The sequence below is a fragment of the Ursus arctos genome, unplaced genomic scaffold (assembly GCF_023065955.2).
Source record: "Ursus arctos isolate Adak ecotype North America unplaced genomic scaffold, UrsArc2.0 scaffold_26, whole genome shotgun sequence".
NCBI classification, from domain to species: Eukaryota; Metazoa; Chordata; class Mammalia; order Carnivora; family Ursidae; genus Ursus; species Ursus arctos.
The window spans coordinates 40,847,167-40,866,533 of record NW_026622941.1 but is presented as its reverse complement, the minus strand read 5'-3'; the positions used below and the strand labels follow the sequence as shown (position 1 = coordinate 40,866,533).

The following is a 19,367-nucleotide window of genomic DNA, read 5'->3' as shown; positions in this document are numbered from 1 at the left end:
TCTGGCCCCATACCTGCTGACCAGTATCCCAAGGCACCCTGCTTGCTCTTCCCTGGGACTCACTTGCTGTTTCTTCTGCCTAGAACACTCTTCCCCCCAAGTCTTCGCATAACGCGCTCTCACTTCACTGAAATCGTTGCTGAAATGTCTCCTCCTCTGGCTACCGTCTAGAACAGCATCTCTCACTTCAGTTCAACTCGGCCTGCCTCATTTATACCCACAGCAGAGATCACAGTCAGAATAGGATATATTTGTGGTCTTTCTGCTTCCCCACTATATCCAAGCTTCCTGAGTGTGTCTACCTTGTTCACTATCTCCCCAGTGCCTAGAACAATGTCAGGAACAGAGTAAGCACTTAATAAATATTTGCTGGGGAAAAAAAAAAGACGATATGACAAAGAACAGACTGAGGTGGCTAAGTGGCCACTTTGGGAAGGGTGATCAGAAAAGGGCTCTCAGACATTTAAGCTGCAACCTAAAGAACAAGAAGGACAAGAGCCAGTCCATGCGGAGGAACAGCAAGTGTCCAGGCCCTGGGGCATGGAAGATCCTGATGTGAAAGGGGAAAAGCGTAGCTACTGCATAATGAGGATGGAGAAAAGCAGCAGCTAAGGCTGGAAAAGACGACAGCACCTTGACAGCTACAGTAATAGAATAAAATGGGTGTCAGTAATGTATTCTACATGAAATGCCATCATTAAGGACTAAGCAAGGAGTTACATGATATGGTTAAATGTTTTTAATAGAGCAATCTACCCGCTGCGAGGAGAACAGTGTATACGAGACAACAACGCAAGCCCAACACCAATCAGGAAACTCAAGCAGTTATCAGTTTAGAAATGACAGTGAATCAGCACTGGAAGTGCAGACAGAGAGAAGTGAATGCATTTGAGACAGGTATTCAGGTAGAATTGAGAAGCCATGCTAATGGCTGGATAGGGACAGGGAAGGACTTAAAATGATTCCCAAGATTGTCTTGAGCAACTGGGTGTATAAGGGTCCACTTACTAAAATGAAAAAGAATTGGATAGGGGAGCCAGAACTTTCCCGTGCACCCATAAAGTATGGATCATTGGTGACCGATTGCCAAGTAGAACTCTGAGGACAGGTCTGGGCTACAGATACATCTGGAGTCACCAGCATAAAGATGGAATTTAAAGCCATGGGAGTGGGTGAAATCACCTAGGGAGAGAGTACAAATTCAAGAGAAGTGAAGCCCAAAACTGAGCTCGGAGGCAAGCCAGCACTTGAGGTCAAGCAAAGCAAGGGAAGGCAGTAAAAGAGAATAAGAAGGGCTGGTCTGTGAGACAGAATGAAAATGACGAGATTCCATCACAGAGGACCTTGGTGCTCTTAGCAAGAACGGTTTCAACAAAGTTATGAGAAATGGAAGCCAGAGTTTAAAGAGTGAATGGAAGAGAAGAAAAGGTAGGAGAAAGAAGAGACAACTCTTTTGAAAAGTTCTGCTGTAAAGGGGAGAAAAAAGTATCACTAACTACAGAGAGAAGCTGATTTCACAAGGGACGATTCCTCTCTAAGGATGGAGTGCACCAGAGCACACCTGTCTACTAACAGGGATGCTCCAGCAGAAAGAGAGTGCCTGAAGATGGCGGGCCTGGAGGGGGGGGTGTAGAAGGGGCGTGGTCTCTGTGAAGGAGATGGGGGGGCGCTCAGCACAAAGGGACTGAAGCAGTGGCTGGGGGGCTAGACGAAATGAATAACTGCTCCACTATAACCAACTGGAGGGACACAAGAGAAGAGTAGCCTCCGCTGCCCCAAAAACGTGTAGATATGGTGGAGGGAAGGTGAGGGTTTCCCTCTGGACAGATGTCTATTTTCTCAGAGAAGCATGAACCAAAGCCATCAGCTGAGACAACAGGAGTCTGTGAGGTTTGAAGAAAAGGTATCAAATAGTCCTCTCAGAAGCTGAGAATGCAAACTGTTAGTGGTGTTTCCTGGCAGTGATGAGCCCCTTGGAGGCTTGTGGTTACGTCTACGTGGAATTCTAGTAACACTTTTTGCATACAGTAAATATTTCTTTCAATCAACTTTATTATCCAAATTTATACCAAGAATTAGATTTGTGATACCATCTTTGATCACTGATCTAATATAAGTACATGTTCCTCCCTCCACACCCAGACACAATAGAGTAACATGGGCTCTCTACACATTCCCAGAATTTGATTCAGTCATCTGATTATCAGCGTCTTTAAAACAGAAACCAGACAACAAACCAAACAGAAAGAAAAAAATTATATAATCAGGGGAAATGTGACCACAGAGTATCTTTTATTTCTGGATGAAATTACAGACTGATGCTTGAGACACACTTTAAAATAAAGGGGACATGGAGGAGACAGTGAAAGTGAGTGGAGGGTATTAATGAAATTAGATTAGCCATGTGTTGGTAATTACTGATATTGGGTGATGGGTACACAGATTCCTTATACTACTCTACCTACTCTGGTATATGTTAGGAAATCTCCATTTAAAAAGGCAAAAACAATAATAAAAGAAATCTTAAACAAAAAATGTAATTATTTAAGGCTTCCAATATAAATTAAAACTCCAAAATTTCATAAATTTCTAGTTTGCTTCCTTAACAACTAATCAGGAAAAGAAGCTAAGTAGCTTTCCAAACAAAATCTCCTTCATTTCCAAAGTTCCTACGCTTTTCTTTTGTCTCTTTTGGGACGAGCCTGCCCTACTGTGCCGTGTGTCTTACTGTGTGAGGCCTGCCCGGGGCCGCAGCCCGGCTCGGGCACCCAGTTAGTTGCAGGCTCTCACACTAGGCTCTGACTGGATCACTATTAGAAGCAGTACTTTAGCCTCAAGAAAAGAACAAGAAAAAAGTAAGATAACAGTTATCATCTTTTCTTTCCTGCCTCAACAATTTTCTAATCTCCACAAGCGCATGGAACCGCTGTAACAGACAAGCCTACCTTCATTAATTTCCCTTTTAGCCAACCACAAGCAAAGTAAGGACTGGGACCAGAGCATGCTTGACAGTGGCAATGAAGTCAACAGTCCTGTGCTACCCAGTGTCCCCAGTGCCCTGCTGAGGTTAATTTATACCAGAAGTAGCTTTTAAGGACACCTACCATTGTGGTGAATGTGGGTAGCAAATGGATATTATGGAAGAGAAATCAGCACTGGGTAATCCCCCTCCTGGGACAGAAGGTAAAGCATATTTCTTTTATTCTCCTCCATCCCTCCCACATCTCCTTTCACCCTACCCTCTTCTAAATCCAAACTTGTGGAAAATAAGATGAACCAGACGCCATACGGCTGGAAAGAACCAAAATGCTACTGGGTGCCACTGCTCTAGTTCAGCCTGCCCATCCGAGGGCTCCCTGACTGGTTTTACTGACAGAACTGGTTGCCCAGGAGGGTGTACCTGACCTCAGAGCGACAAAGAACATTTTCTTTGCGGTAGCAGCCTTAGAAGTTTTTAGCTTATGAATACGCCTCGATTTCAGCGATTCCCAAATCTGGCTAATTAGAAGAATTTCTAGAGGCATTTTTCTAAGACTCAGTTGGGGCCCAGGAATCTGTACTTTTAAAAGTCATCAGGCAGTTGTACTCACTCAGGTTTAGAAACTAATGATGACTTAAGGTACAAATGTAAGTCACAGTCAAAAGAGTAACCTACCTCTAAAATCTTTAATTATTCTGAACATAAAGTATTTTCTCCAAAATAAACCCACAGTTCTGGATGACATACAAAGTAAAACCAGACTGTTCACTCAGCAAACACATTGATAAAGAGCTAACAAATAGAAAGGAAGGACTTAAATAAAGCACGATCTTTTCAGACTGGTCATTAACATTTGGGGCTAGACAATTCTTTGTTGATAGAGGCTAGGCTATGCATTGTAGGATGCTTCTACCCTTTAAACACAAATTCTGTGAAAATCTCAATGTAACAATATAATGAATGATTCTGTTGAAATGAAGGCGAGCTCTGACTTCTTTCTACTAGCCAGTCACGTTTCCCCCCCACCAAATTGTGACAATTAAAAATATCTCTAGACCTGGCCAAACGTCCCGTGAGGGACAAAATCATCTCAGTCCAAAACTACTGGACTAAAGGAACTTGGCAAAAAATAGAAGAAAGGCTAAAGTAGATTGGGGGTGAAGATAAAGAAAATAAAACTGTCTTCAAAATACACAGCACCAGCAAGAGGAGCAATGTTCCTAGCCCTTTATTTTTATTAAAAACACAACTGACGGAAATGGACTTAAATTACAAAAGAGAGCATCTAGAGGATTCAAAAGGAAAAACTTCTTAACTCCTGAGGTTTATTACAGCCAGGAGACTGGAAGGCCTTTCCTGGAGATAATTAGAATGAAAAGACTATGATATGACTCAAAAGGTGTGGGGCTGGAGTGTGTAGGTCTGAGAGACCAATGGGGAGCCCTTTCGAGCCTGAGAATCTCTCCTGCCCTGGAGCCTGAAAGACTCCTTCAGAAAGAAAGCACTTGACTCATAGTTAATATCTCCCTGTGGACTCAGGACCATGTGATGTGACCAATTCCCGAATGCACACATCGCAAGGCAACAAGGCTGGCAGGTTTGTGACCCTTCCCTGTGCTTTTGTCCCTCAAGGCCAAGGTGAGGCTGTGAAGCAGTCTTTTCCTTTGTGCCCTAGGTCATTCCCACCATTTGCCGAGAACCTGTCAGAGGCCACCAGCTGGGAGCGGGGATTTGACCAGTAATGGTATTCGACCCAGATGGGTGCACCTACAGGGTGTAGCTCACCAAAAAAAAAAAAAAAAAGGCAAAAAGAAGAAATTAGAGAAGAGAGAAAGAACTAAGTCAAGTCAGAAGGTACTTTACTATAAATCAGCAGTTCCTAAAAATGTGGCCCATGGGTTTCTGTAGGTCCCTCAAGAATTTATGAAGGTCCGCAAAGGAAAAAAAAGTATTTTAACAATGATATTCAGACATTATTTGCTTTTTTTATTGTGTAAAAGTCTATCTGAAATTTTTACCTCTCATTCTTTATCCATAATAATGGACTTCAAACTTCACACTCTTAAATTATTTACACGGATGGTGTAAAAGTAATAGTGAGTGAAACTGCTGGAACCTTAGCACAAATCAAGATGGTGGTGACCTAGGCCATGCACTCACAGTGCAAGTTATTGATTTTATTACAACTTTATGCCTGAGTGCACATCTCTTCAACATTCTGTGTTGTCTCAAGGAAAAGTATTTGCATAACTGAGTAATGAGCTGAACTGCATGCCCTCCTACTTAACACCATTTCTACTTGAAGGAACAAATGATGGACAAACTATAGTTATTCAGACTTGAGTATCTGGCAGATGTTTTCTTGAAAATGAAGGAAGTGAGCCTGTTACTGGCAACACTGATGACAATCATAAATTTTAGTGAATTGACAGTGATTTCAAGAAAAGTAAAAATTTTGGAAAACTTAAGCTTGACAGCTTCCTAATACTTAGCATTTTTCCCTTGGATAGGAGGTGATATTAACAAATATACATTTTGGTATTGTATAATGAAATGTGTCATAATTTACAAGATGTACGTAACTCAGTGATTCAATATTTTCCAAATGACCAATGCATGATGTTAAAAAAAAAATCATATGTGGGTAATAGCTCCATTCAAAGTACAAAACAGGTAGAAGGATTTTAGTGTAACATAGTATGAGATATTAATCTACATGGTTTCATAGTCTACACTGTAACTAACCTTCAAAAGACTACCACTTGAGTTTGGGTGTAGTATCCAAGAAGTATATAAGAAGAAGACTATTAAATTTTCCTGACTTTTCCAAATGAGGCCAGATTTTCTTCATATACTTCAACAAAACAATTTATTATAATAAACTAAATGAAGAAGCAGATATGAGAATTTAGATGTTAGAGTCACAAAAATGTAAAACAGTTCTTTTCTCACTAAACTTTTTTTTGCTTTGGGAAATGTAGTTATTTCTCATAAAAATATATTACCTGTGATAACACACAACAGACTTATTATTGTTATTTTAAATAAGCTAAATATCTTTAAAATATTTGTTTTAATTTCTAATATGGTAAATAATAGATATAATACACTTAAAAGCTCTTTCAGTCTCAGAAACTTAAGGGTGCAAAGTTTGAAAACGACTCTTATTAAGAACAAGAGGTAAAATTTTTAAATTGTTTTTAAAGAAACTGCAGTGACATATAAATACGGAACTGCTTCATCTTTTAAAAGTTATGAAAATCAGCAACAAAAAGGAACAAAAAGAACTACTGATATACAGAACAACCTGGATAGGGGCGCCTGGGTGGCTCAGTCGTTAAGCTGCTGCCTTCGGTCCGGTCGTGATCCCAGGGTCTTGGGATCGAGCACTGCATCAGGCTCCCTGCTCAGCGGGAAGCCTGCTTCTCCCTCCCCCACTCCCCCTGCTTGTGTTCCCTCTCTCCCTGTGTTTCTCTCTGTCAAATAAATAAAATCTTTAAAAAAAAAAAAAGAACAACCTGGATGAATCTCTAGAGAATAATGCTGAACAGAAAAAAAAATCCAGGGTGCCTGCGTCCCTCAGTTGGTTAAGCGTCTGCCTTCAGCTCAGGTCATGATCCCAGGGTCCTAGAATGGAGTACCAGAATGGGCTCCCTGTTCAGCAGAGAGCCTGCTTCTCCCTCTCCCTCTGCTGCTCCCCCTGCTTATGCCCTCTCTCTCTGTCAAATAAATAAGATCTTATAAAAAAAAGAAAGAAAAGAAAGAAAAAAATCCGATCGCAAAATATTACATACTCTAATTCCACTTACATAATACTCTTGAAATGACAAAATTATAGAAATGTAAAACAGGTAAGTGGTTGCCGTGGGGGAGGGTGGAGCTAATCTGGGAGGGGAAGTAGGTGTGGCTATAAAAAGACAACAGGAAGGATCCCTGTAGTGATAGAAATGTTCTGTATCAGTGTCAATAGCCTAGCTGTGATATCGTATTATGGTTTTGCAATATGTTACCAGGAGAAGAACTGAGTAAAAGATAAATGGAATCTTTCTGTTTTATTTCTTTATAACCACATGTGAATATATAATAATCTCAAACTTTTAAATTTAGTATTTAAAGCTATGAAACAGAAATCAACAGAATGTAGCATGATTGTATCAAAAATCTAGAAGCTATAAATCCTGTGTACCAAAGTCAAACTGATTAATGATACCTTTAAATAATATTTTTTGTATCTTAGGAATAAAAATTATTCTTCAAAACACCTATCGTAAGTATGAATTCATTACAGTTCCTACAACATGGCAGACACTGCTAGGAAAAGAGAGTATAAAAATGAATAGGACACGGGACCTGCCCTCAAGGTGTGCACAGTGTAGCAGGAGTGACTGAATGACAAATGGGTTCTCGGAGTGCAGTCTGGGAGGTGCAGTAACAGAAGTACAAAGAAGGTCGAACGGGGCCTTAACTGCATAGGAGACCGGTGGACTTAATGGAAAAGGTGACAAGTGAGCACCCCATCCAGGTTGTTCTGTTTATCAGTAGTTCTTTTTGCTCTTTTTTGTTGCTGAATTTTCATAACTTTTAAAAGATGAAGCAGTCCCCTATTTATATATCACTGCAGTTCACCTGAAGGGTGAAGAGGCTGTTGCAGGCAGAAAATAGGGGAGAAAAGGGAAAAAAAAATACAATGCAGGATTTTAAACAAGAGAGGTCACGATTAGCCATGTATTTTATAAAGAAATCTTACAACAGTATAGGAGGAAGAGACAAGTGAGAAGGCTACCAAGTTAGTCCAAGTGAAAAACAGAACAGGCAAGATCTAGGGGGGCAGTGGAGGATTGAGAGAAGGAAATAATTAAAAGTGATGTTTTGGAGGGAGAAATGATAGGACTTGCTAAGCTAGGACAGGGTTAGCCAAACTTTTTCTGCAAAGGATCAGACAGTAAATACTCAGGCTTTGCAGGCCACACAGGGTCTCTCTAATTGTTTAAAACAACTGCTTAAAAATATACAGAAACATACTTGGCTCCCAAGTCTCTGCCTGGATTTGACCCACCAGCCACAGCTTGCTGACCCCTGACCTGGAGATAAGCAATAAAGAGGGAGGAAGAGCTCGAGGTGACACCCAGGTTTCTAGCCTGACCTAGTGGACAGGCTGAGGTGCCGCTCATAAAGCCTGTGACCACGCAGAAAAAGGCAAGTTTCTGAGCTGCTGTTGAGAGAGTGGGTGGAAGAGATAAGCTTATTCTTAGATGGCCCAGATGGAACTGTGAACCAAAGTGCTGGATATACTAATACGGAGTGCAGAGCAGAGGTCTGGGTAGGAAAGAGAGAGATTTGGAAATCATGATGATATTAAAACAGTTAAAACCATGTAAGTGGCTGACGGTGAAATGAAAAGAAAATGGTCTATAATTGTGGTGAACACTCGGGGGGTGGGGTGAGAAAAGGGGTCTGTGAAGAACACAAGGAAGAGACAAAGAGGCAGGTATATTTTAAAATGCTAAAGGACAGCGCAAAACCAAGTTGTGGACCTTGCTGCCAGGAAAGAATGCTAAATCACAGATGTTTCAGAAAAGCAGCGAGAACTGCCTATGGACAGACAATTCTCATCATTCTCGTAAACAAACATTTGCCACAATGTCCAAGAGGCCAATTGCTTTAAGGTCTGTTTCCTAAAACAAAGGTTTACTCTCTGGCCTACTTAGGCTCCCATTTCCTACCCTAATTCTTCGTGTAAACCGTGCATGGAAGAAAGAAACAAGTGCTAGAGGGGACATTTATTCCTCACATCCGATGTCTCCTTCCACGATTCCAAGTCCATCAGCTGTAACATCTCTGCCATTTCTTTGCCACTTAGAAGATTCTATCCCGGGGAAGGAAGCAGCTGATCTAGTGGGCAAATTTGGGGAAAACAAACAGTCCAGTTGTGCCCTTCATCCTCATATCGGTGAGCGACCTATAGGAGCTGGGCTGGGGAGAGGGTTTGCACACCACATATACCTTCAATACAGCACCACTGTGACCGGGGGCTGGACTGCCTAATTTGGGAATTAAGTTAGCAAGCTAATTTAGCCCTAATACTACGGAAAACACATCTCCAAAATGCGCTTCAAGTACTTACATATAATTCGTAAATATTTACCTCTGGTCACTTTAAAAATATTTGAGAAGACATATTATTTGAATAAGTGAATTTAGTGACTTCATGTAAAATACTTCCCCCACTATCATACAGTACACCGTGCTGTTTCCAGTGTAAAGAAGGGAATATACACATTTGGTAGAATAAGGAAATGTAATCAAAATCGGACCAGCCGTTTTTAAAGAATGCCTCCCGTCTGGGTCCTGCCTGTTTGAACTATGGAAACCATGGGACTCCATTAGAAAAACAAAAATGTCCTGAAATAGTACCTCAGGTGGTTAGTGCTACAGTGGGCTTCTCCACCAATCACTGTAAATACTGTCCAGGGCTCGAGGCACATCTCTGTTGTTTCCAACACCACTGTCCATTAAGGATACGGTTCTACAGATTGTGCTGGAATCACCACACGGAATGAATAAGAGTCAACACCAGGTTGTGAGTGGCTACAGACCAGGTAGACCAGGAAAAAATGGACTTACCACGGGATGGCAGGTAGACCAACTAGCGTAGAGTGTTCTAAATCCACCAGTTACTTGACAGGTACTCAATTTTATTTGTCTCTTTACACCCTGAAGCACCCAGAAACAGAGCTTTACACAGTAAATGTTCAAGCAATCATCTGTTTAATGAACTGGGTGTTTGTGGCTGACGAAGCCAGAATTCTGACTTCCGGATAAATGGTTGTATTTGAAGATTTTATGGAATTCACTTCTTCTGGATTATGTGCTAATAGTGGTGGTTAGATCTAGAGGAAAGCCTAAAAGGATACTTAACCATTTAGTTCTGCCCAAATGAAAGCATGGAACACCCTACGTGGCTTTATTTATTAGAGTTCACACGCAGAATAGTTCATGTCTAATCAGCTCTGGGGCGCCAATAGTGTTCTTTGTTTCAACAGCACACTCTAGCCAAGATGCTGACACTGGGCATATTCTCAAACTCTCAACTGTCTCCTAGCGCTGCTCAGATCTGATTTAATACTATCAATGAAGAGTCACAGCACGAGAGGGGCTGGATCAAGATGCTTTATGAAAAGCAGCCACTTATATAAATGTTAATTTACAGAAGAAGGCACAAAATGTTTCCTGTTGCTTTAATACTGGCAGCACGAAGGAGAAAAAGCCACCAACATTTTAAGCAAACTCATTTTACAGATTTTCCAGCTTAGAGAATCAATAAATTAGAGCTCTAATTTTCACTATCTGGGAAATGGCAAAGATGCATAATGGAAAAGAGGAGATTCAAACGGTATAGTAAATTGTAAGGTCCTTCAAAAGAGAGCCTGTGTTTTGTTCATTTTCTTATCCATCAGAAGGCCTAGGAGTAGTGCTTTACAGCACTCAGTAAATGTTTACTGACTCAAATTGCTACAAAAGCATTCTCAGCACACCACCAATCCAGCCTGCCACACGTTTAGCAACCCTTAACTCTCTCCTTAGCAAATGCTTTCAGTTCCACTTAACCGCAAAACATTTTTCTAGAACACAAAACTTAACTTCATGATATAGAAATGAAAAAAACAAAATCTCCTCTGTGTATTTTTTTTAAAGGAGCCATATACCACGCAGCAAAGTCGGAGGGAATTATGTTCTTCTTCTGGGAATATTTGTATATCAGCACGTGATGGCCATCTTCGCTTTGAAGAGAAAAGGAAGATAAATAAGGATGATAAAGCAGAACAACAGACCCACGTTTGTGATTTCTTTTTTAAGTTTTGCTTTGTTTATACAGACTGAATGAAGACAAGTGAGAAATGTTTGTGGTAAAAAAGGAAAGGGCAACCTAAGCTCAGCAGTGTAACTGCGGCTGCGCCGTGAGGGACCGGAGAGAGCGAACGTCCGTAATGCTGCCATACGGCTGCATCCGTAAGTGTCTGTTCCTAAAGGACTAGTTAAACCAAAGGCTACACGGAACGGCAGATGCGTCTTTACATAAACGTCCGGTCCTAGACGTATGCTAAAGTCACATGAATATTTAAAAAGCCAAGGGTCACAGAGAATTTGAGTCCCATCTACCTACAGCCAAAATCATGCTTCAAGCGGTTGCCACGGATACTGCGTTCTCTGTGAGGCTTTCCTGGCAGTCCATCCCTCCCCAACTCCTCCCCCATGCTGCCATGGCATTTTCTTTCTGCACCTCTATTTAATCACTTACCTGAGCATATAATCAAATTTTAATTTCCTTTTTATTACAAATCAGTTCCTGAATAGACTGGAAGCACTTTGTGGACAGGAACTGGGTCATAGTCACTTTATTATCCCCAGTTATCTACTAAATAGTAAGCGGTCAGTAAAAGTTTTGTTGAGAATAAAGCCAAATCTTCTGAGAACACTGTTTTACAAATTTAAAGCTGCAAGAAATTATTTGTTTATGCATCATATATCTACACATTGTCTGCCTATATCTTTACACCTTAGAATGACAGCAACTATCTCAGGCAAGACAGTGTTTGCACTCAGTAGGTAATTAATAATTAATACATCTAGAACACTTCGGGTGTTCAAACATACATACATAAGACAGACAGACAGAGAATGAATATATACAATATACTACAGAATATAAAAGGCAAATTTCCTAGATCTGTTTTTAAGCGATGAAGATGTTAAATAACATATAAAGAAAAAAAAAACATAAAGGAAAATGAGAGAACTTCCTCATTTTCAATTACAACTTGGAAAATGTTCTGGAGCTGATTTCAGAAGTGATTAAGGAATCATGACATAGCAAAAATCCAGCCAAACTACTGAATCTCATAAAGGTATCAGATAACTTCATTCATAGAACTAGTGACAACTTTCTACAACAAATCCCAAGAGATTTCTGACTTGTAACAACTAGCAGATGTCAACAGAGAAGCTCGGATGTTACTCCTTCTCAGATAGTCGATGATTTTTAAACTTCTCAGTTTCACAATAAACACAAAAATACATAAAAACAAAATCTTTTAAAAGACCAGTATTCTGATATTTATATGATAACTTTAAAAATAATAATTATAGTCCATTTAAAAGTAAAGTATAGTTTTATAAGAGAGCTGAATCTCAAGCCACTATTTGGTAAAAAGTAGTTATGTATTGAGAAGTCAAAAAAAAAAAAAAAAAAAAGCCTGACAGTCAACAGTGAGGCTAAGTAATCTTTAACTGGCACATACAAAAGGCTTAAGAGCCTCAGTCTTCCCTTAAAGCCTCACCCCCAACCCACTAGATATAGCTGTGATTGATCAGCAGGCCAAGAGAAGGGGTCCAACAGTTCAAATGGTAGAATTCACATGCATAGTCTCTTCCACCTTCAAATGTCTGGTAGGTTAAAAGGATATTACCAACCACATTAACATGGCCTTGGTTTTCAGTAACAGAATGTCATTTGACAAGGCACAACGGAACAAAATTCTCCCCAAAAGTCCAATATACACTAGAGTTTTACATTCCAGACCATGGGGGTGGGGGGGAGGGAATGGCCCATGATGTAGCATTTCCTCTAGGTGACATATTTAGTAACTCTCCTTACTATCTCAGTAGTTGTTAACATACCCCTTGAAAAAGCTACAATAAGGACTCAACATTTAGCAGACTCTGGGAGAGAGAAAAACAATGATCACATTCACTGAAAACTAAACCGTCTTCATCACTAGACTTTCCCCTTTGACTAATAAGTAAGGAAAAACGCCTTTCAGACACTGGCAATCTTCATTTATATACAGGATTTTAAAGATCCATTAAAAGTATAATTATAACAGATCTAACATTCCTTTATTCCTTTTATAAGTGGAGTATGACTACTTTTAGTGAAAACACATGCATTTATAGTGTACCATGTGTGTTATGGGTTGAAATGTGTCCTCCCACAAAATTCATATATTGAAGCCCTAACCCCCAGTACCTCAGAATGTGACTGTACTTGAATACAGGGCCCTTGAAGAGGTAAAGAAATTAAAATGAGGCTCTTAGAGTGGGCCCTAAGCCAATCTAACTCATTTTCTTTTTAGAAGAGAAAGTTTGGACACACAGAGATGCCCACACACAGAGAAAAGACCATGTGAAGATGCAGTGAGAAGGCACTATATGCAAGCCAAGGAGAGAGACCTTAGAAGAAACCAGACTTGCTGACACCTTGACCTTGGACTTCTAGCCTCCAGAACTGTGAGAAAATGAACTTCTGTTGTCTGAGCCACCCAGTCTGTATTTGTTGGCAGCCTGGCAAACTAATACACAAGGTAAAAAAGATGTCTTCCACATGATCAAGAAGTGGTATGGCAAAGATGCCTAGCTGCCCAGCAGAGATTCATGTTTTCCTTCACAACTGGTGCTGGAAAGCAGGTGACAAATACGGACTACATTTTCTGCCTCCTTTTGTCCCTAGATTCGTGCTCACCAACCCAACATGCCCAGTCTGGGATGAAAGTAAGAAAATGGAGGGGCGGGGCGCCTGGGTGGCTCAGTTGTTAAAGAGTCTGCCTTCGGCTCAGGGTGTGATTCCAGGGTCCTGGGATCGAGCCCTGCATTGGGCTCCTCCACTGGGAGCCTGCTTCTTCCTCTCCCACCTCCCTGCTTGTGTTCCCTCTATCACTGGCTGTCTCTCTCTCTGTCAAATAAATAAATAAAGTGAAAGAAAAGAAAGAAAGAAAACGGAGGGTGCCTGGATGGCTCAGTTGGTTAAGCCTCTGACTTTGCCTCAGGTCATGATCTCAAGGTCCTGGGATCGAGCCCCATGTCAGGCTCCCTGCTCAGCCTCTCCTTCTGCCCCTCTCCCTGCTCATGTGTGCTCACTCGCTCTCTCTCTTGAATAAATAAAACCTTAAAAAAAAAAAAAAGAACCACACGGAAATTTTACAAAAGAAAAGTAAACTACGTCAAATAAAAAGGTCACAGGATGGGCTGAATAGCAGAATTGAAATTATAGGAGAAAAGGCCAATGAATATAAAGACAGATTAACAGAATGATTCAATTTGAAGAAGAGGGAAAAAAATGAAAAAATTTAACAGCCTCAGAAACCTATGAAACACTATCAAAAGGCTTAATATCCATGTCATTAAAATCACAGAAGGAGAGAAGAAAAAAACTGGACGGTGAAAAAAAAAAATTGAAGAAATAACGGCTATAAACTTCCCAAACTTGAAAGACACAAATTTACAGATTGAAGAGAACTCCAAACAGGATAAACTTAAAACCACAATAAGACACATCATAATCAAAATGCTAAAAATCAAAAATCATTCTAAAACGCTTAAAAGTAGCCAGGAAAAAATGTCATAGTATACACACAGGGGAACAATAATTAAAAATAAATGCAGATTTCTCATCGGAAACTATGGAAGCCAGAGGACAATGGAACTGTATTTTGAAAGTGTTGAAAGAAAAATACTGTCAATCCAGAATTCTAAATTCACTGAAGATATCCTTCAAGAATGAAGGTGAAACAAATATGGGGAAAGGCTAAAAGAATTTGGCAACAGCAGTTGGAACTTCCTGCACTATTTTCACAGTTTTTCTGTAAATCTAAACTTATTCTAAAATAAAAATTTTATTCTTAAAAAGAGATGAAATGGATAAACTTTTGGAAAAATATGAGATGCCAAAGATGGCACAAGAAAAAGTGTGAACTTAGGCTTGCCTGGGTGGCATAGTAGGGTTAGCGTCTGCCTCCTCATTTCGGCTAAGGTCATGATCTCAGGGCCATGGGATCAAGCCCCATCAGCCTCCGCGAGCCTGCTTAAAACTCTCCCTCTCCCTCTGCACCACCCCCCACGCTCTCTCTTTCTCAAATAAATAAATAAGTCTTTTAAAAACCAGCAAAACTATGGATTTAAATGACTAAGCATTAAAAGACCTGAAAGACGTAAATCAATTTTGAAAAAGACCTTTACTTTTTCATTCAAATTTTAAACCGTTTGCCAAATCTCTCAAGAAAAATACACATGGAATTTAACTGGAACAACACTGACTCTATAGCGTAATTTGAGGAAGAAATTACATATTTTTAATTTATGTACCCTATGAGTTTTTAAGACAGCACAAAGCAGAGTAATAAAAACAGCTGATACTGATATGAGAATAAGCAAACACACTCAATAAAACAAACTAAAACTCTTAGCCTTGGAAATATAGAAATATGATATATAAAATATAAGAACAGTGGTACCACAGGGGCACCTGGCTGGCTCAGTCAGTGGAGCATGCGACTCTTGATCTCAGGCTTGCAAGTTTGATACAGAGATTAAATTTTAAAAATATTTTAAAAAAGAAACAAACAAACAAACACACAAACAGTGGTACCACAGATTAGTTCATGAGGTTTGGTAAAGAGGTGTCACTACATGGAGAAAGACAGAATTGGGTTACTATTCTAAACCATATATAATGACGGACTCAGATGAATTGAAGACCTAATGTGAAAGGCTGAATTATAAAATATATAATTAAAAATGCAGAATATCTATTATATTTAGCAAAACCCAGAAAGCCATAAGATAAAATATTATAGACCCACTACATCACAGTTGGCTTCTATTCAACAAAAAACACCATTAACAAAACTAACATATGACAGACTAGGAAACAACAAATACCAGGCTAATATTCTAAACTAGGCAACAGACTTCTCTCTGCAAATCAACCAGGAAAAGATAGGAACCCTAATGAAAGAAATGGGTAAAGGATATGAATCGGTAATTCACTAATGCGGCATTCTAAATGGCCCTAATGGTATACACAGAGATACTGCAACTTGTCAGTTAATTGGAAAATGCAAATTAAAACAACAATAAGGGATGCCTGGGTGGCTCAGTTGGTTAGGCATTTACCTTCGGCTCAGGTGATGATCCTAGGGTCCTTGGATCAAGTCCTGCATCAGGCTCCCAGCTCAGCAGGGAGCCTGCTTCTCCCTCTGCCTGCCTCTCCCCCTGCTTCTGCTCTCTCTCTCTTTCTGACAAATAAATAAATAAAATCTTTAACAAGAAAATAAATAAAAGTAAAAAAAATAAATAAAACAACATTAAGATACCATTTTAGCTCTATTAGATACAGAAAAATTATGAAGGTGGATAAAGCTAAGTGCTGGCAGGAAGACAGAGAAATAAGATCCCTTCGCACACACTCAGGAACAGCCCAAATCTGACAATGATTCATCAAGTGAAGAACAATCTACTCTTGTGCATATGTCCAGAGAAAATCTCCCACAGAACCATAAGAGAACATATGCAAGGCTGTGTAGCCCACTCTCTGTGGTAGTGGGGAGTTGAATAATCTGCATGTCCATCGCTGAGAGAACAAATCATTTTACAAAAAAGTAGATGGCAGTTAGAAACAAAGAACTAGATATATACACAGAAATAAAGACAGTCCTTAAATAGGCCTTAAACAGTGGGGGGAGGGGAGGCAGAGAGGGCTAAGAACCACAACAAAGACTATATATAGTACATATATATATATAGCACAGTACCATTTAGGTGAATTTAATAACACACACCGAAAATAAAAAACCATTACATATTTACAAAAATACATATAAATACAGGATATATATCAACCACATTAGAACAGTTAACTGTGGGAAACTAGGAAGAAAAGTGGAAAGTGGAGGTAAAAGGGAAATCAATGAAATATTTTGAAAGCAAAGAGAGAGGACTGCACAGACCGGGGCTGACGGTGTGCCATGAACTGAGATGTATGATTAACTCCATCTGTGCCACCAAAGGACTGAAAAATAAACTCACCATGTGTCATGTCACCATTTCAAGACTTAAGAATCAAAGAAGTTAAGATACATAAAACAACAGCTTTACAAAAAAAAAAAAACAGAAAGGAAATGAAGTGAAGAAATTACATCTCAACAAAACATAAGCATGTGTTGAAACCAAACAACCCACTGCTCCCAAACAAATGAACTGAATGAAAAGTGATGCACTGGTCTTCTGCTGGTTCCATGAGTAAACTGAGCTGTGGTTTTTTAAAAGATTTTATTTATTTGAGAGAGAGAGAGCGCATGCATGGGGGGGGGGGGGAGCAAAGGGAGAAACGGACTCCTCCCTGAGCAGGGAGCCCGATTTGATTCAGCTGTATCCCAGGACTCTGAGATCACGACCTGAGCCGACGGCAGATGCTCAACCGACTAAGCCACCCAGGAGCCCCTGAGCTGTGGTTTTTAATCTTAAAATTTTGGACAACCATTCTCTGTGGCAACTAGGTCACCTGAGATATTGATTTTATGAAATAGTTAAAATGGCTTTGGTGGTCCCTAAGAGTTAAAATCATTCCCCTGGCACCAACTTGACTAAGTAGTTATGTGGCTTACATTTCAATATTGTTTTATAATCAGTCCTCCCCATCCCACAATGGCCATAAAGTCATACTAATTAATTGTATTTAGGTGACAAGTTCATCTGACCATTAAAAAAAAAAAAACTGAGTATATTTTAAAAGAAAACTAACTCCGTAACTTTCAAATATATAAATAGCATTGCTGAAAAGGGATGGGGAAAGCCCTGTTCTATGTTTTTAAGCACTTGCTTGACCCCTGTGTGCAAGAGCAACCTAAATGATAACTTCCCTCCTAACCTTATCACCATAAACACTCCCTCACGATGCCCCATAATCTTTTGTATTCCATATATAACCATTCCAGGTATAACTACTACTTAAGACTTGCTCTGAAATCTGGAAGAACAGCTTCTAACACTTTCCCCTCCTCCACCACCTCTTTATTTGAAAGCTTGTTCCTGGCAGTCAAGGTCAGTGAGATAACTAACACAATTCACATGTCACATTGGAAAGTGATTCCAAATATTTGAATTATGATACCATATTATTTATTCTCATTATTTCAGTCAAGAAGTACTTAATGGTGCTAGCAATACAGACATAAAAAACATGGTCCCTTCCTACTACATTAAGAACTTCTCAAAGAGAAAGAGACCAATAATTACAGAAGAGACTGAACAGTACTATGTTAGAGTCAATTAATTTCCCTAATTATGTGATAAAACAAATTTTTACATACAAAAATTACTTTATAGACAACTTCTTACGAGTATCATTTCCATAAATCCAGGTATTCCGTCATCTTAGATGACATGCTTTTATAGGTGCACTAATTTAATTCATTCTACTCTGAGGAATTTCACAGAAGCAATTGTAGAAAGACATTTGTAGCTCTCTTTAAAAAGAAAACAACAATTTAACTATGTAAAAGTCACAACGTGAGATGGCGATAATAAAGAAACGTCTTTATATAAAAGCATTAGAAAATGTCTACAGAAGATTCTTCCACCTTTCAGTATGTCTGGAGATACTCTGACAAACTGTAGAAATACGATATAGAAACACCCCTGTCAGCTTTCATTAAAAACCTGAAATGTCTCTGGATCGAAATGACGGCATACCTAATAAAGGATGACCCCAAACACAAAATCTCAAATGTCATTATTAATTGGCTTGGCCGAAAAGAGGAAAGAAAAGGATCTGGGGGTCTCCTTTTCTTAAACAATCTATATTGAGTAAATGGGGGGAAAGGCTGATGTTTTAAATATAATTTACCATCAATCTAATTCACATGGGAGTTAGGAGGAATGTGCTCTTATACAGGTTGCTATTTCCTAAAGATTTATTCTATGGAATAAAGTTCAGAAATATTGAGCCATAAAAATGTTAAAACAGTTTATTTGCCAGACAATTGCCTAAGCATTTAACGTGCTACTGTTTAATGAGAATCTCAAAAAGAAGAAACTAAACCACTGAATCTTTCAGAGATGTAATATCCAACTAAAATTAACAGACATTAGAACATAATTTGAGAAAGACCATTTCAGACTGAAAATCCTCCGCGGGTAGAGAACAAGATTTTTCTTTTTTACTTTTTACCCAGTCTTATACTTGTACACAGGTACACGAAGAATGACAGATTAACTTCGTAGGCTCCATCTTTTCCCTTCTACAAGTGCAAAGAATACATTTCAGATCTCTTTGTACTGCACCCCCTACCAGTCTCTGGTAGGGTGAAGAAAGGGCATTCTTTTGGCTGCATGGAGGGAGGGAGAGAGAATCTGGGAGTTTGACTTTTCTTAAACAGCCATTCAGCAAATCTTCCTGTTTGTAACCTACTTCCCCCCCTCCCCCATGCCAGGGGGAACTGGTCTGGCCCATTCCTGAGCCTTTTGGGTTTTCATCATGTAAATCGCCTAGCTCTCCCATTGACACTTAGATTCAGCTTTTTTGGGTCTGCTGAGTCAGTTATCAATCACCCAC

General features: G+C 39.5%; 1 protein-coding gene across 12 annotated transcripts in view; it reads right to left on the bottom strand.

The window, feature by feature from the left end:
* The window catches only part of DIP2B (disco interacting protein 2 homolog B), a 213,597-nt gene that overhangs the window by 143,451 nt on the left and 50,779 nt on the right, over window positions 1-19,367 (bottom strand). The window lies entirely within an intron of this gene.